General features: G+C 37.2%; 1 protein-coding gene across 1 annotated transcript in view; it reads left to right on the top strand.

Moving 5' to 3' along the window:
• gogo (thrombospondin-1 like protein golden goal) overlaps window positions 1-16,347 on the top strand; it is a 533,136-nt gene that overhangs the window by 292,735 nt on the left and 224,054 nt on the right. Inside the window, exon 4 of the mRNA XM_074099288.1 lies at window positions 8,816-8,844. The gene's annotated coding sequence lies outside the window, so the exon portion shown is untranslated. The remainder of the gene's footprint in view (window positions 1-8,815; window positions 8,845-16,347) is intronic.

Below are 16,347 nucleotides of genomic sequence, written 5' to 3'. Positions count from 1 at the left end.
ACTTACAACTACTTTTGTAAGTAACCAAGCACACTAATTCAACATAATCCCTCATAGTTTCAGTAAAATTCCTAAATATTCATACGTATTTCAACGCTCACGTTTTCCTTTGAGTCGAGCATTTTGCTGATTAATTTCTTTCACGACATAAAGGTTTTTTACACAACATGACTCGTATTTTTAACAAGTATTTATTAGCACCATTTATCAAACGCTGGAACTCGTTCTAAGTATTATCTTGTGGGAATTCCCTTTATTAGTTTTTGGAAAAGTAAGCATTAGAAAAACCTTATAAAAATTATGAAACGTTTTGACTTGAGGTAAAATTTAGTGAGCCATTGATCGTGTAGATCGATTGTCATACCTAAGTATATCTCTCGTGGCAAAAAGCTAGCGGTTGATCTACCAATCAAATCCACCCAATACTAGTATTATTATTATTATTATTATAGTCAATCAATCAATAATGATCGATAATGGGGTTTGCCGAGTGTGCTATCCACGCAACAACAACCAACCAACATATATATGTATATATATATGGTTTACTAATGTTTTGGCGAAAATTATTTAGCAAATTATTAACTCCCAAACTATTTATCCCATATTTTTATTTAGGCGAAATTTCATTTCCCAACTCAACATTGCGCACTGATATCATTTCCCAACTAATGATTTGATAAATGATTATTATGCAAATTATTACCTGGGATTTTTTTAAGATGTCAATTGTGTTTTCGTCAAATGCGTTGATTGGCATTCCTTCATTTAGCAAGCAAACAAGCAAGCAGCCAAAGATTTTTTTCCGTTCTGTTACAAAAAAAACCTAACATCGAGGCTAAAGCGGAAGCTACGCTACGCTTCGCTCCCGCCTTAGCCTTCTGAACCTAACCTATCCAAGTCGCTTTCTGCCTAGTCTCGTCTTGCTCGCTCGCTCGCTCGCTCACGCCACATAATTTAACATTTATTCTTTTTATTTATATATCATGACTGATATACCTACCTACCTTATGTGTAAAAATTGGCTAAATGTTATTTGACTATTTGTTATTTGCCTTAGCCAATCATTTGCTACATAATTGTTTGCCACATAAAAGTGTGATGAAGTAAAATTTTGCAATATAAAATGTTGCGAAATAAGAAAAATGCGAAGCAAAGTTATCCCAAGGATTGGTTTGCCAAATGAAACTTCGGCGAAAGGTTGGTTGCTAATTGAAATTTGGCGAAACATATTTCGCCGAAAAGGCAGTACACCGTATATTATATATATATATATTAGTAAATATGTATTAAAACTAAAAAGGTTTGTTTGTCAACTTAGCAATATTTAAAACATTATTTGAATACTATCGATTCAATTTTGTAGCATCTTCTTGACTAGTGAATGTTTTAGTCGTTGGGCTCAGGCGTTTAGGATGGCATGACATACTTTTAGAAACTTAAATCGAAGTGGAGCAAAATAAAGTCGGTTAAAAAAGTATATCCCACTTTCAGCCAAGCTTTGGCCCTATGAGGGCAGGCTAGCTGGCGCGGGTGCACTGCTTGGGCGTATGTAGTACCCTTAGAGTATGTTTTCGGTTACAAAATACGTCTCGATCGCGTTCGCGTTAAAATCTCAATTTGTATGGAAACGCAAACATCGCAAACGTTCCGCTAGAGGCGCTGTTCGTGTTTCCATACCGCGAACGCGATCAAGACGTATTTTGTAACCGAAAACTCTCGCGACGCGTGCTGTTAGCGCTGTTCATACCTACTATTTTTCAATAGGCGTCCACCCGCTCCGTGCAAACTGCATATTTTATACCACTGATGTATTAAACTGTAGATACACATTGCCAAACAAAATCCCCATCAAAAAGTGTCCGAACTATTTATTTGTTTGTGTAACAAATAAAATCATCACCCACACAAATTAATTAAAAGAATACGTGACGAAATTTGAACCTAGTCCTTACTAAGTTACAGTTGAATTTCGCTAGCGGCCATATTCCACAGTTAATAAAAATATTTACGTGTGCGTAGAAACACTGATCCCACCACACAAACAAATAGAAAGAATACGCGACGAAATTTGAACCTAGTCTTTACTCTATTACAGTTGAATTTCGCTAGCGGCAAAACTACACAACGCTTGACACTTGACAGCTAACTCCACAATTTCACATACGCATGCTCGAATATGAATGTAAGCCTTATCAGAAAAGGCAGAGGAATTAATTTCACTTGCTACATTGAAGGCGACGTTGCAAGATTGCTTGGATGAGTTTGACGTTTCTTAAGACGGACGAATTCAGGTTGTAGAACAAAGAATGCATTCGGACTTTCGGAGAGGACTTTTGTAATAAAAAGTTTTTGTCAATTAAATTTTAAAAAATTAAAAGGTAACTTTTAAGCTAATTTTCTTTAGTCCAAATGTTTACCGTTTTCGAGATAATCTATATACAGCTGGATTAAGACTATTTGATGCCTTAAGCAATGCACGCCTAAGCCCTCCCCCTTATCGATATTTTAAATAAGTATTTATTACGACGAAATATTATATTTATGAAATACGATAGAGATTATGGGGAGGCACGAGCGAGCGGATTTTCAAACAGCCTTACCTTTTATGTGCTAACAAAAAAAAATTGTTGCTGTTTATGGTGCCCCAAGACGTGATGCCCTAAGCAATCGCTTAATTTGCTTATGGGCTAATCCGGCACTGTCTATATATATTAAAATAAAATAATAAACTGACTAACTGACTGTTGATATATCAACGCACAGCACAAAACGCTGCATCTAGAGACCTACTTTATGCCCCTGGTTACCGAAGTACTCGTCAAGACGACAAACGAGTCCAAACTCGATGTGGTCGTGTCGTTTATCACAGAGTTCCTATGGTCATCCGCTAGCTTTATCATTAGATCAACTCCATGTTATAATAATATTGCATTGTCATCGGATTTAAGTATACATGCGTGTAAAATTTCAGCTCAATCGGTTGAAGATATCCACTTCAAATTTGAGTTGAAAGATTCCACCCGAGCAAACATAGTTACATTACACTGCAAATAAATATAATGCTTGTAATAAGTTTTTGTTAAAAATTTAATTTTTAATACAAGCTTTTTTGCCGAATGCACTTTTTGTTGACTGTACTTGAATTGTCGTCTAAACTACATATCTGTACCAAATTTCAAGTCGGTACTTTTAACTATTGAGGAGTTCCCTCCTGCAGAGACGATTCTGACAGAACCACCAAGTTGTCACTACCAGATTATTGTATTGTCACCAAATTTACATAAGTATGCCAAATTTCAAGTCGATCGGACCACTGGAAGTGGGTCAAATTTAGCTTCCAAGATTTGACCCAAACAAACAATAAATAAATAAATAAGCAAACAGGGCAAGCTACAGAAAAGCTTCTAAAAATATCGCCGAAATGTAAGCACTTGTGCAAGTATTTCGAATAAAAAACAATTTGAATTCTCATCCTCCTTGGTTCTGGCTGTTTGCTTCTAAAACCATTGCCAGCGCACGCCGCGCGCAGCTCAAAAAAAAAATTGCAGGCTGTCTGTCAGCACAGTTCATTCGCGGGAAATTCGGCGGACATCGTATGTTGTGTAATTAAATAATAAGAAGCTCGACTAGTGTGAATAAATTGTAAACTGTATTATAAACCTTGTACACTGTTTAAAATACTTAGTATGATTTTTTTAGTGTAAAAAGCAATAGGTAAACATAGTGATTAATACGGTGTAGATTTGGCGAGCGCTTTATCAAAGTTGGCTTCATTGAGGTTTGTGGTTCATAAATTGCTTTATTAATTTTGCACAAAAACGAATAAACCACACAGTCAGACAGTCAGTACATTATATTATCGAAGCTTTATAAAACATAATTAAAATCGCAAACTTCAAGGTAAATATTCAAACGACATAGCTACCCGTTGCTAGGCGATTCGGTAAATAAAATAGAGTGACGGCAACTCCACTACACTTTTGTTCCATGTTCTGTTGTTTATCTGTTTCGTTTTACTGATATGCTTTCCTGTGCGTGTGACAAAGACAAGGCATTTGTCAATGTTGTGGAATTCTGGCAACGTTTATCTTTTAATTGGCAATTCAGATATGGCTTTATAATTAATTTAAATCAATATTTCTCTCTGATTATTAGAATTTAATAGAAAAAACAACAAATACTCGCTGAAAGTATGATATTCCATCAGATTTGTTCCGTTTTCGCGAGTGATTTTTGCACTTTTTAATGACGCACGTGGGCATCGTTACGCTTGCACTGACAACAACGTACTGAGAAAAAAGAAGGCCACATTTACCAAAGTGGCGCTCATTTGGCTCGGACATATTCGGACGCGCGATTGTGGATCTACAGTTTAATACATCAGTGTTTGATACCAACTTTAATTGTTAAATAAAAAGTTACTTTGAAATAGTTGAGCTGCCGAGGCGAGGTAAATGAAGCTTTTCTATTGTTTAATGAAAAACACATCCCTCGCAACATATCCTCGCACATCTCTGGTGGAAACGGAGCCTAACGCTGCATAGTGCACAGTGCATTACGTAATAACATTAGCGACTGCAAGATCAGCTGAATAGCTTGTAACGCGACGTCTCTTGACGTAATGCATTTCATGCATCAAAGGGAGACATGCAACATTTGTGTTCAACCCAGTAATTACATCACACGTCATTAAATAATGGATTATGTGGATTAAGAGAGGGATAAGTTGAAGGATGTAATGAAAGGCGATTGCTAAGTGAACTTGTTAGGTAACGGAGAAAATGCGCCACTGAATATAATTTACCTTGCACCTCTAAGGGCCTACGCTAGCTTACGCGGATTACCCGCAACGGACATCCGCCTCAAAGAAATTGTATAGACACCGCTAACTGGCGCGGGCGCGTGCGACGGACGTTAATCCTATAATAATTGTCATACCCTACCGCCTATTGTCTACCCTTAATCTAAGTGTTTATATCATAAGTTTTTATGGTGTGCAATAAAGAATATTTGTATTGTATTGTATTGATATATTAAATGTATTGACCCGGATAAATCACGTCTTAAATCGAATTTAGCTCGACATGTTTCGGGCTAATCCGTAGCCCTTCGTCTTCGGAGCAACGCACGAATGAAGGACGAAGGGCTACGGATTAGCCCGAGACATGTCGAGCTAAACTCGATTTAAGACGCGAGTTATCCGGGTCAATATATTTAATATGAGTGAGTCTCACGGTGGTTTCATGTTCAAAACAATGATATATTTAATTGTTTGTTTTTTTCAATCAAACAAAAACAATCAAAAAATCAATTATAATTAATAACAACAAATCAAATAAAATTAAATTAAAATTAAATTATAAATATAATGAAATAAGATTGAATTAAATTTACAAATGAAATCGATTTAAATTAAATGAATAATTAAATTAATTTAATTAAAATATATGAATACGCCAGTTACAGTTACGGGATGTAAAGTGATTATTTTTAATGAAGTTCCGATATTTACACTTAATAGCAATTACAATAATAAGGCAACAGCCTTATTACAGACCAGGATCCATAGTTTGTTAGTAATAATACATACTTAAGTCTTATTTTTTAAGGGTTAGTATTGCATTCTATTTTAACAACTAATTCAATCGATTAAAAACAATCAATCAATTAAATAAAATCAATAAAATTCAATCAAATTTCAATCGGACAAGACCCAGAATAAACTCGAGATAAATAATTAAATAAATAAATATCACGGGACAATTCACACCAATTGACCTAGTCCCAGAGTAAGCTTAGCAAAGCTTGTGTTATGGGTACTAAGCAACGGATAAATATAATTATATAGATAGATACATACTTAAATACATATTAAACACCCAAGACCGAGAACAAACATTCGTATTTTTCATACAAATATCTGCCCGACGCGGGAATCGAACCCGGGACCTCAAGCTTCATAGTCAGGTTCCCTAACCACTAGGCCATCTGGTCGTCAAAAGATTGTTTTAAGAACCTGCATTCATCATCATCTCAGCCTATTTATGTCCCACTGCTGGGCACAGGCCTCCTCTCAGAACAAGAGGGCTTGGGCCATAGTTCCCACGCGGCCCAGTGCGGATTGGGAACTTCACACGCACCATTGAATTGCTTCGCAGGTTTGTGAAGGTTTCCTTACGATGTTTTCCTTCACCGCAAAGCTCGTGGTAAACTTCAAATGTAATTCCGCACATGAATTTCGAAAACTCAGAGGTGCGAGCCGGGGTTTGAACCCACGACCCTCTGCTTGAGAGGCGATAGGTCAAACCACTATGCCACCACGGCTTCAACCTGCATTAGTAACAATGATTTCTATCTCAACGTGGTATTTCAGAAATTATTTATCCAAATAACAGGAAATATTAACACAAAACGTCTGATTAAAGTATGTAGTAAACACTCGGTGCCCTTACACACACACGCTACTAAGTGAGTACGCACTTATTAGACATGTTTGAAGGCTTCGAAAAAGGTCCTGGCTGATAAAGAGTCCTTTCATTGCGTCACAACCTCCGTCTCATTCATTATTGCCTTCCGCTCTTGAGTAAAAGGACTGTTTTTGTAAACACAGGGGAGGGTGTCACTGACGGGTCTGTTGGTATTTATATAACTGAATAATAAATAATATAAAACATTTACCTTTCTTGCTATATTACTATTCCTTGTAAAAATGTTTTTAAACGACCAATTTAAGTTCATTTTGCATTATCGACGGCGTAAATACCGTATAGACGCGGGCGCTCGCAATCGCTTATCTTTATACCGTGTGACGAAATAAGTGTTGAAAACGATTATGATTCCGATTTCTTTTAATCAAATCAAAACAAAATGAAAAACGTTTATTCTGCAAGTAGGCTGTAAAGCGCTCTAGGGCGAATATTCGAGCGTTTTGACCGCGCGGTCAAACTTCATTAGCGTCCTACGTTTATATACTTAACACAACAAAAAGACAAGTCACAAGAATTTTAATTCTGCTAAATTCAGCATCAGTATTGTCTTCAATTTTTATTTAAAAAAAACAACCCTGGGCATCTTTTAATAACACCTGTCACACTCATGACATCTTTTACATGCCACTTTTGCCACCACGGTGTGGTGTGCGTGTTGCGGCAGCCGCCTAGTCGCGTGCTCCTGAGAGGAAGGGCTACGAAATAGCCCGAAACATGTAGAGCTAAACTCGGTTTAAGACGTGAGTTATCCGTTATAATATCATTTAATATGAGTGAGTCTCACGGTAGTTTCATGTACAAAATGTATAATTAAATAATCTAAAATACAAAAGGTAGTTGATACCAACACCAGCGTTCGCAACGTTCCAAGTGACAACGTTTTCCCCCCGCCACGTTTCTCACCACCCATGTGTTTTTTCCAGTAATACGTCGCGAGAGTCGTCGTTTGCCTTGATTTATTTAGCACCACACGTGCCTGATTAATCTTGCAGCTGTATTAATGCTCATTCCCTGTTCTTTTCCTTCATTTGTTTTCTTATTAGGGCGGTTTAATTTTAAAGGAGCAGGATTAATTGCCTATTTACGAGTCCTGTTAGCGTTCCGCTGAAAAAAGATTTCCAGCTCAACCCGAAACTTACACACAACACAACACAGGATATTTAATTTCATAAATAATCAAACGCATTATTCTGAAGGTAGAACTGAAGTAAAATCCTAAAAATAACTTAACTATATACAACTAGCTTTTGCCCGTGTCTTCGCCCGCGTGGAATTTGGTTATCGCGTGCTGTTTCCTCAGGAACTGTGCATTTTAACGGGATAAAAAGTAGCCTAAGTCACTCTCTGGCCCGTAAACTATCTCTGTGCCAAAAATCACGTCAATCTGTCGCTCCGTTTCGACGTGAAAGACGGACAAACATACAAACACACACATTTTCACATTTGTAATATTTGTATGGATTCGCCCAGGTCTCGTTCCTGCGGTAGAGTGCCCATAAGGCTGGCTGAATTTCTGCGCTAGATTGTGATGCGCCAGCATATATGGTCATTGGTAATTTCATTTTTTTAGTGTCAGAAAAGTTTGTGTGCGTCCGGTCTTCACAGACCGAAAAAAGAGAGGTGCTAGAAGCTTTTACGCCAATTCTGTCTGTCTTTGACATCGTAGCTCTCAAATGGATAAACCGAGTTCTTATCTATGCTTTAACGCCTTCATTCGCATCTCGCGTTTAAGGTATCTCGATCAAAAGGGGTGTCTGCCACTGGCAGCTATATGCTGGCTATACTTCATGGTAAACATATAGTTTTATTTATAGAGATTTTGTGCTGTACATTTATTGTACCGAACGGAGTCCTCGGTGAATCACCCGCATTGCTTTTATGAATAAAATATGAAAGTGAAATAATTTCGTGAAAAATATTTTTTGTTAAGAGTATATTAAGTATAAACTGAGGCTGAACGCTCTTTGAAATGATATACCTATACATATACATCATACAGAAAATTTACTAGGTATAAGAGTATACCTACTTAATGTATTAAAGGTGCGACCAAACCGCTGCTTTAAAAACGGTGACGGCACGGAATCGCAGTGACGCACCGTATGCGCACCGTTTTTATCGCGTGTTCTCCACACCGCTGCTTAAAATACGGAATCGCAGTGACGTGCCGTAAACGTCAAGACTTCACCGAACACAAAGTCCAGCGGTTTAGCACTTCATAATATTAGGCATTATTACGATATTTTTCATTACTTTTGATAACGTTATGAATTACTCTGGTTACGAAGTTTTTTTTTATATGCTATATTTTTTATTTGTTTCAGATACATTTTGAATGCTCCAGTTGAATTCGGTAAGTTAAAAATATTAAGAAATATTATGTACTTACTTACTATTCGGGGTAGTGATCCGAAGTGGGTCTTGCCTCCACACCAGACTACGCCTTGCTTTACGATCTTGGGCCAGCTCTTGCCAGCCTTTGACCCCAGGAATCTGAAAGGTCTCTCTGGATTCGGCCCTCCAGCGGTACTAAATGGTCTATTTGGTCGCCCCAAGTATTACGGTTCGGTCCTCTTCCAGCCATTTCAATATTAAATATTATGTAGCAATTCTAATTCATTTCTAAGGACCATGTGGGGACCGAGGACTTATTCCGATCAGATCTAACGATATTGTCGCAATAGGATAGGTATGGAGTCACACACCATCCTCAAAAAATGTTTTCAAAAAACAAGGCACAAAGAAGTAGATCAACAGCGAACGATTGAGCGAATATATTTTTAGCTCCACAAAGTAACCTAGAGGAGGGTTGAAAAACCTTAATACCTTTAGCCATTAAGGAGGGTGTGGAATCGAGGGTAGTCAACATATTCCAGCCTAATGGCCAGTTATGTCACAGATTCTAAGAAAAAAAGAAGTTTTAAGGAAAGGATTGAATGCATTACCTATATTTCATCACGTTAAAGCTTTAAAATGTCTAATAATTCAGAGAATACTTTATGAACTAACACAGCGAATCAATGAGGCTTTCTGTGGCAAGAGTTAGGACTTTTTGTCTTTGTTTCACTTAGGTATTTTAAGTTTAGGATAGTTTTATTTAAATTTAATATTGTTCTTTATTGTTTTCTTTATAATAATAGAAATAATTAAATACTTTACCTTAACATGGAATGTGATGAACTAAAACAATTACGTTGCTCACCCGCGACCATATAATAGCTAAAGGTCGATTCACATGAGCGGGCACGAATGGATTGATTGGAGTGAATGAAAATAACTGTGTTTGAATACACTTTTTTCACACACAAAAAAGTTGGAAATCCCACGACTTTGTCACTTCAAAGTTCAATATCTCAAAAACGGCTGACAGATTTTGATGAAACACGTCTAAGAACCATCGCTAGAAACCCTGATTTCATTCAAAATAAAACCGCATTCAAATCGGTCCACACGTTTAAGAGCTACGGTGCCGCAGACGGACACAGACAGATAGACAGACACACATAGCGGTCAAACTTAAAACACCCCTTTTTATGCGTTGGGGGTTAAAATATGAAAAGTACATGCATCAGTTATATGCCTACAAACATGTCTAAGTGACATTACTTTCGTTCAATCCATTCATGCCGCTCTAATCGACCCGTACATTTATGCAAGAAATTTGTGTTCATTATGAAACGTGATTTTACTAGCAGCTTTGCATTGTTACTATGCCGAATAAACCCTGTATGGAGATTCTCTCCACTGGTGTAGTGTCCAAACCAACCGAATGCAAATAATCGATCTCCATAACACGGTATTGGAATGAGTCCAAGCGTGCCACGGTTAGCCTGGCAAGCATAAAGCATTGCACTATGTTTGACCGAGCCCGAATCTGGGGGCTACTACGAAATTCTAAAATAGGGATGGTAATCGATGGCGAAATAATCGATTAATTGATAATCGATTATTTTATCTGTGTCAATTTCAATTAATCGATTAAGGGCGCTCATGGTATCGATTAGTCGATTAATCGAATCGACATCGAATATTCCTACGGTGCTGCCGGATGTACCGCTTTTCCGCGTTTTACACTGCCTTTTATAAGGAGGTACGGCACACTGTAGGTGCGAAATTTACAGTTTAAATGTGTTTAAAGTAAAATAAAATGGGTGACACTATTTCCCGGCCGTAAAATACCGACATGGAAATACCGACCCGATATTTCGTGTACTTACTCGCCCATACAAACTGGTGTCAAACTGACAAGAGTTTCTATGGGCGTGTACACACATATGGGTAAGGCCGCGAATTTTGACCAATTTGGACGTTTCAAATTTGGAAGGCTGATAAAAAATACTGATAACACCTAGAGGTTTAATTTTTTTTTATTATTTGACACGATATAAACTCTCAAGGTCGCAAATGAGATAATTGATTTAAACCCTTTTAAAAAATAATAAAAATATATTACCGTCCAAAACGTAACGAAAATTCACTATTTTTTTTGACCACGAGTACTTAATACTTATTATTTTCATGCTATTTAACTTCTCATGATCATGATTTTGTTTAAACGAAATTTTATGATATAACGATAGTCCTACGATTGCGGAATCATGATAATCAAATAATTTTCATGTTTTATATTTATTTCTTTTCACGTGCCAAAAACCACGTTTTCGTTACGAATACTTAGGTGACGCTTTTTTAAGCTACCTTTAACGCCAATTTCGGTAGAAATTGTTTTTGTACACTGGCAACTAATACTCTAATAGGGCAACATCGATGAGATAAATAAATCTCATCCGTTTGTTGACAAACAGCCATCAAAAGTGACGCGGAGGTTTTTTTTTCGAAAAACGTCGAAAGTGCTTGTTCGATTTAAGGTTAAGTAGTGATTATTTTAACTGGTTGTTTTTCATACGATAGGGTAATCTTTTCCATGTAAGTGGCATGTGTTATTATGTTCAAAATGTCGTTATTCACCATGATAAATGATTTTTTGTATAAAATACGTTACACTTTCGTTACGATTACGTTACATTTTTACAAAATGCTACGTATTTTGTACATAACGTAACGAAAAAATGTGGTAAAGGGAAGTTCACACAGAAAAATTCTAACTTACACCAGTTTATTATTAGGTTTCCAATGACTGCACGCACAGTAAGTTAGTTAGATGGATATTTTGAAGTTAAATAAATTTTAATCTGTAGGTGCAGGGATCGGCACAAGAGAATTGTGGCGAGTTCTGTGTTCACGTCCTGCTACATGCATAGCGTATTTAAAGTGAGAGACAAACGGAGAGATTCACTTACCTACTTAGTTCATTTGTTACCTAAACTTAATAATCATAATAATTTATTTCCAAAAACATCTTTTTACATTGTCACTTAACTAAGATACTACTTCCTAAATTGGTAAAACCTGTGATTTAGGGTTTTGGCCATTTCTTTGAGGTATTTAATAGCTAGTACAGTCGAAGTCACAAGCATGCTCACAACTAGGTGGTAGGACCTTGTGCAAGGTCCGCCCGGATTGCTACCACCATCTTCCTCGCTAATCCTGCCGTGAAGCAGCAGTGCTTGCACTGTTGTGTTTCGGCGTGGTGAGTAAGACAGCCGGTGAAATTACTGGCACGAGGTATCCCATCATAGGCCTCTAGGTTGGCAACGCGTCTGCAATACCCCTGGTGTTGCAGATTTTTATGGGCGGTGGTGATCTCTTACTCATTTGATCGTTTGCCATCCAGTCGAATAAAAAAAACCACATCCAAATTCGTTATGCTTATAAATGTGCACCTTATTGTCAGTGTTAGAGAGGCATGTAAAGATACACTTTTGGAAAGATGTTCGTCAACTAGAGGGTACTTCTACTTCCACATTCTCATGTTTAGCTCTATAGATCTCATATAGGACAGATTTAAGATCAGTATCGTCAGAAAGTTCTAGTAAAAATAAAACTTCACTTTATTATATGAGATGTATTTTTTTTCATACATACGTTATCTAATGGGAATTTTTACCAGTTTGATCAAGGCTTTATAAAAATTTGCGTTACGTTTTATGGTAACGTCACGTATTTTTTTTATGTTATTTCTATGTCACATTGGTCAAAATTCGCGGCCTTACCCATATCATGTCGGTATTTCCATGTCGGTATTTTACGGCCGGGAAATAGTGTCACCCATTTTATTTCACTTTAAAAAAAAAGATCATAACATATCGATTAGATCGATTATTAATTTTTTCGATTAATCGATTACTTCTCGATAATTTTACATGGATTAATCGATTAATCGAATCGATATCGAACATCCCTATTCTAAAATCGAAGTTCGTATCGTACCGTCCCTCTCACTCTCGTATTAAATATTATAAGCATCAGCGGGACGGCAAGATACGAAGTTCCAATTTTGCACTTCGTAGTAAGTATAGGGTCTGATCATGTCCAAAATTTTATGAAATGCTGCCAAGTTGGAGGCGAATTGTGCACTTATTCTGTAATAGTTATTTTTCTTTTGGCGTTTAGTGTTTCATAGTCGTATCGAAGTGACAAAGTGGTAAAAAAGAATCCAGAAAAATTTAACTCTCCGCGAGCCAAGTCTTGAACTTGCATTACATCACGAGTAAAATATCTTGTACCACTACCATGACTTTACAGTGACCATACTCGATAGCGACGGCGTAAATTATTTGTATGGAGAATTGTACAGCGCCTCTACAAATAATTTACGCCGTCGCTATCAAGTACGGTCACTGTAAACTCATGGTAGTGGTATTGGTGTCTATACATATAGATCAGTGCCCCTAGTGTGAGTTTTTGGTTACAAAATACGTCTCGATCGCGTTCGCGTTAAAATCTCAATTTCTATGGAAAAACGAACATCGCAATCGTCCCGCTAGAGGCGCTGCTCGTGTTTCCATATAAATTGAGATTTTAACGCAAACGCGATCGAGACGTATTTTGTAACCGAAAACTTACACTAAGGGTACTCAAATCTTTTGTCGTCGAAGGCAACAACGACGCATACCTACCTGTAATTGATATTGAACTTGGCTCTCATTACACATATATGTTTTTAGTGGCATTATTACAGATACCGGCAAACATCTTGAACAAATGTCTTTGCCTGCGCAGAAGCGATTTTTAGGTATCGCTGGGAGGGGGGGCGGCGGGCGGTGGTGCGCGGCGGCGGAAGAGTGACGTGTCGATCGCGTGATTGGTAAATCAGTTGACGTTAGTGTCCCGCGCTGCGTCCACGTTCCTTTGCCTCCTAAGTACACTGGCGTGCAGTGATACAGTGATTGTTGTAATTTGTTTGTTGACTTTATTGTTTGTGTTGAATTTGTTGTTGTAGTTGTTTATTGACTTTATTGTTTTTGTTAAATTTGTTGTTATAATTGTCTGTTGACACGCCATGCCACAAAAACGTGAACTTAGGCCAGGCACTAGCTCTGCTAATGACCTAATGGAAGGAATATCTTTTTTAGATGATGATTAAATTATTTAAATATGTAATAATGTGTTTTTTTTAATTGTATTACTGTTTTTTTAGTATTAATTACCTAATGTAACATCTATTGACATAACCTATGTTTAACAAATAAATATACTCATTATAATAAAAACATAAATAAATATATTCTATCATTTTTTTCACAATACTATCTGATGTAATACACTAGCAATCTATAAAAATTAAAACTTACTATTTTTTAGAAGTAGATTTATCTACGTAAAAAGTATTCTAGTTTCATTAAATAGTTAGGTACTTTTTTTGCTCGTATGTGTACGGTGCGCAAACTTTCCCCCACTCCCTTGTTTAATGCTCAAGAAGTTTGCCGGTATCTGTACTTACATGGAATATTTACCGCATTTCAGTACGAAAGATGACACTGCGTATGACCCCACGCGCATTTGACCATTCCTTTTTAACTAGTAACATTGTTAGTGTGGCTACACAGACAGACAGAGGTTTTCTCATAATTATTGCGTGTGGGTAATCTACGTGTGGCTCTGCAAAACCCACCCACATTTACCGATTTTGCATGTTGTAGAAGATAGCAATAGTTTATATGTCTATTTCATGTTCCCTAGTTTAGTTTCGTATATAAGTAGGCTCATGTCGTATTAAAGCTGCTACAAACCTGAAGCATTCTTTCATTTGGCTTTACATCCTCTGCCACGGTACACGTACCTCAACAGTTAGCCTTAATATAATACTTGCTAACAATACGATTTCATAACTCAAGTGTGCCATAACATTATGCACCCCAAAGATTTCTCAATTCCAGGGTTTCGGCGTAACCGAATAAAGACGGGACTCATGTTTATTTATTGGTGGTTAAAAGTTACGTATTACTGTTTATCAGAAGTTTTTTAACCCCGACTAGTGATGGGCCGAATGTGGATTGAACCGAATACGAACTTCGGCCGAACATTCGGTAAAAATAAAAAGTTCGGCCGAACTTCGGTTCAATAAACCTCTAGTGAATTTTAAATACGAGTAGATAGATTGTTAAATTTGATTGTTGAAAGCACCCTTTAATGATTAAAAATACTTAATGTTTCTCAATGTTTACAGTTTGTCAAAATTGTAAACCAAAAACTTTTTTCAATTCAATTTACGAATTGTAATCTAGATGTTTATTAAAAGAATAGGTACCTACCTACTAAGTTTATTGAATTTTTGTTGCATATTTTACTGATATGACAGACATGCTTTCTTTTTATTTCAATCAAAATAGTACAAGAAGGTTCATTTTTTCTAGTGCCGAATGTTCGGCATTTAAACCGAAATTCGGCCGAATGCCGAAGTTCGGCTCAGGCTGCCGAAATTAGGTTAAACCGAATGTAAAACGAATTTCGGCCCATCCCTACCGCCGACGCCAAAAGGGGGGTGTTATAAGTTTGATGCTAATGTCTGCGGGGCTACTACGAAATTCGAAAATCGAAGTTCGTGTCGTTCCGTCTCTCTGACAGTTATACTAAGTATTTAATACGAGAGTGAGAGGGACGCTACGATACGAACTTTGATTATGGCATCATAGCTTTCAAACAAATGGACCGATTTCGATGCTGTTTCCTTACGTGAAAGCGGGTTTCTTTGCGGTGGTTCTTAGCTAGGTTTCATTAGAACTTTGATATGATAATGTTGGGGGTTTCCAATTTTCAACCCCCGACGCAAAAAGAGGGGTGTTATAAGTTTGACCGCTAGTGTATCTGTGCGTCTGTCTGTCTGTGGCACCGTAGCTCTTAAACGGGTGGACCGATTTGAATGACGTTTTTTTTATTTGAAAGCAGGTTTTCTAGCAATGGTTCTTAGACATATTGTATCAAAATCGGTTCAGCCGTTTTGTAGGTATTGAAGTGACAAAGTCGGGGATTTCCAACTTTTTGTTGGTAAGGTTAGGTTAGGTTAATAGTACAGTCAACCAATTTGATTCCTAGCCCATCACAGAACCGTGTCGTAATGACCTATTACGTCATAACATTGTTATAGACAAATAATGTTATTTACTATGACAAGGTTCCATCACAAAACATATAAGTACAGAAGTCAATCAAATGTATGTACCTACTTCACTTTTTATACCTACGCTCGGCGGTCTTTCTAGGGTTGTCAATTATGACTATGCACAAAAAACTATCGTGGTAGTGGCACTCGCATCTAGTTGTTTGATTTATTTTTAAGTTTTAATGTTGAATTTAAACAACCGTCCACTGAACAGTTATAATAACTTTTTTTTTGTTGCTCCATTATTTCACAAAAAAGTTCACAGACGCGTGTCTCAAGCGGATGGCACTCGCGCTCGCACTGGTCCTAACCGGTCCGAGATATCGTGCCCGTGAGCAGTGTCTATGTGTGCGT

Source organism: Choristoneura fumiferana, chromosome 16 (genome assembly GCF_025370935.1).
Source record: "Choristoneura fumiferana chromosome 16, NRCan_CFum_1, whole genome shotgun sequence".
NCBI lineage: Eukaryota > Metazoa > Arthropoda > Insecta > Lepidoptera > Tortricidae > Choristoneura > Choristoneura fumiferana.
The sequence above is the reverse complement of the archived record's forward strand: the minus strand, read 5'-3'. Positions and strand labels throughout refer to the sequence as shown.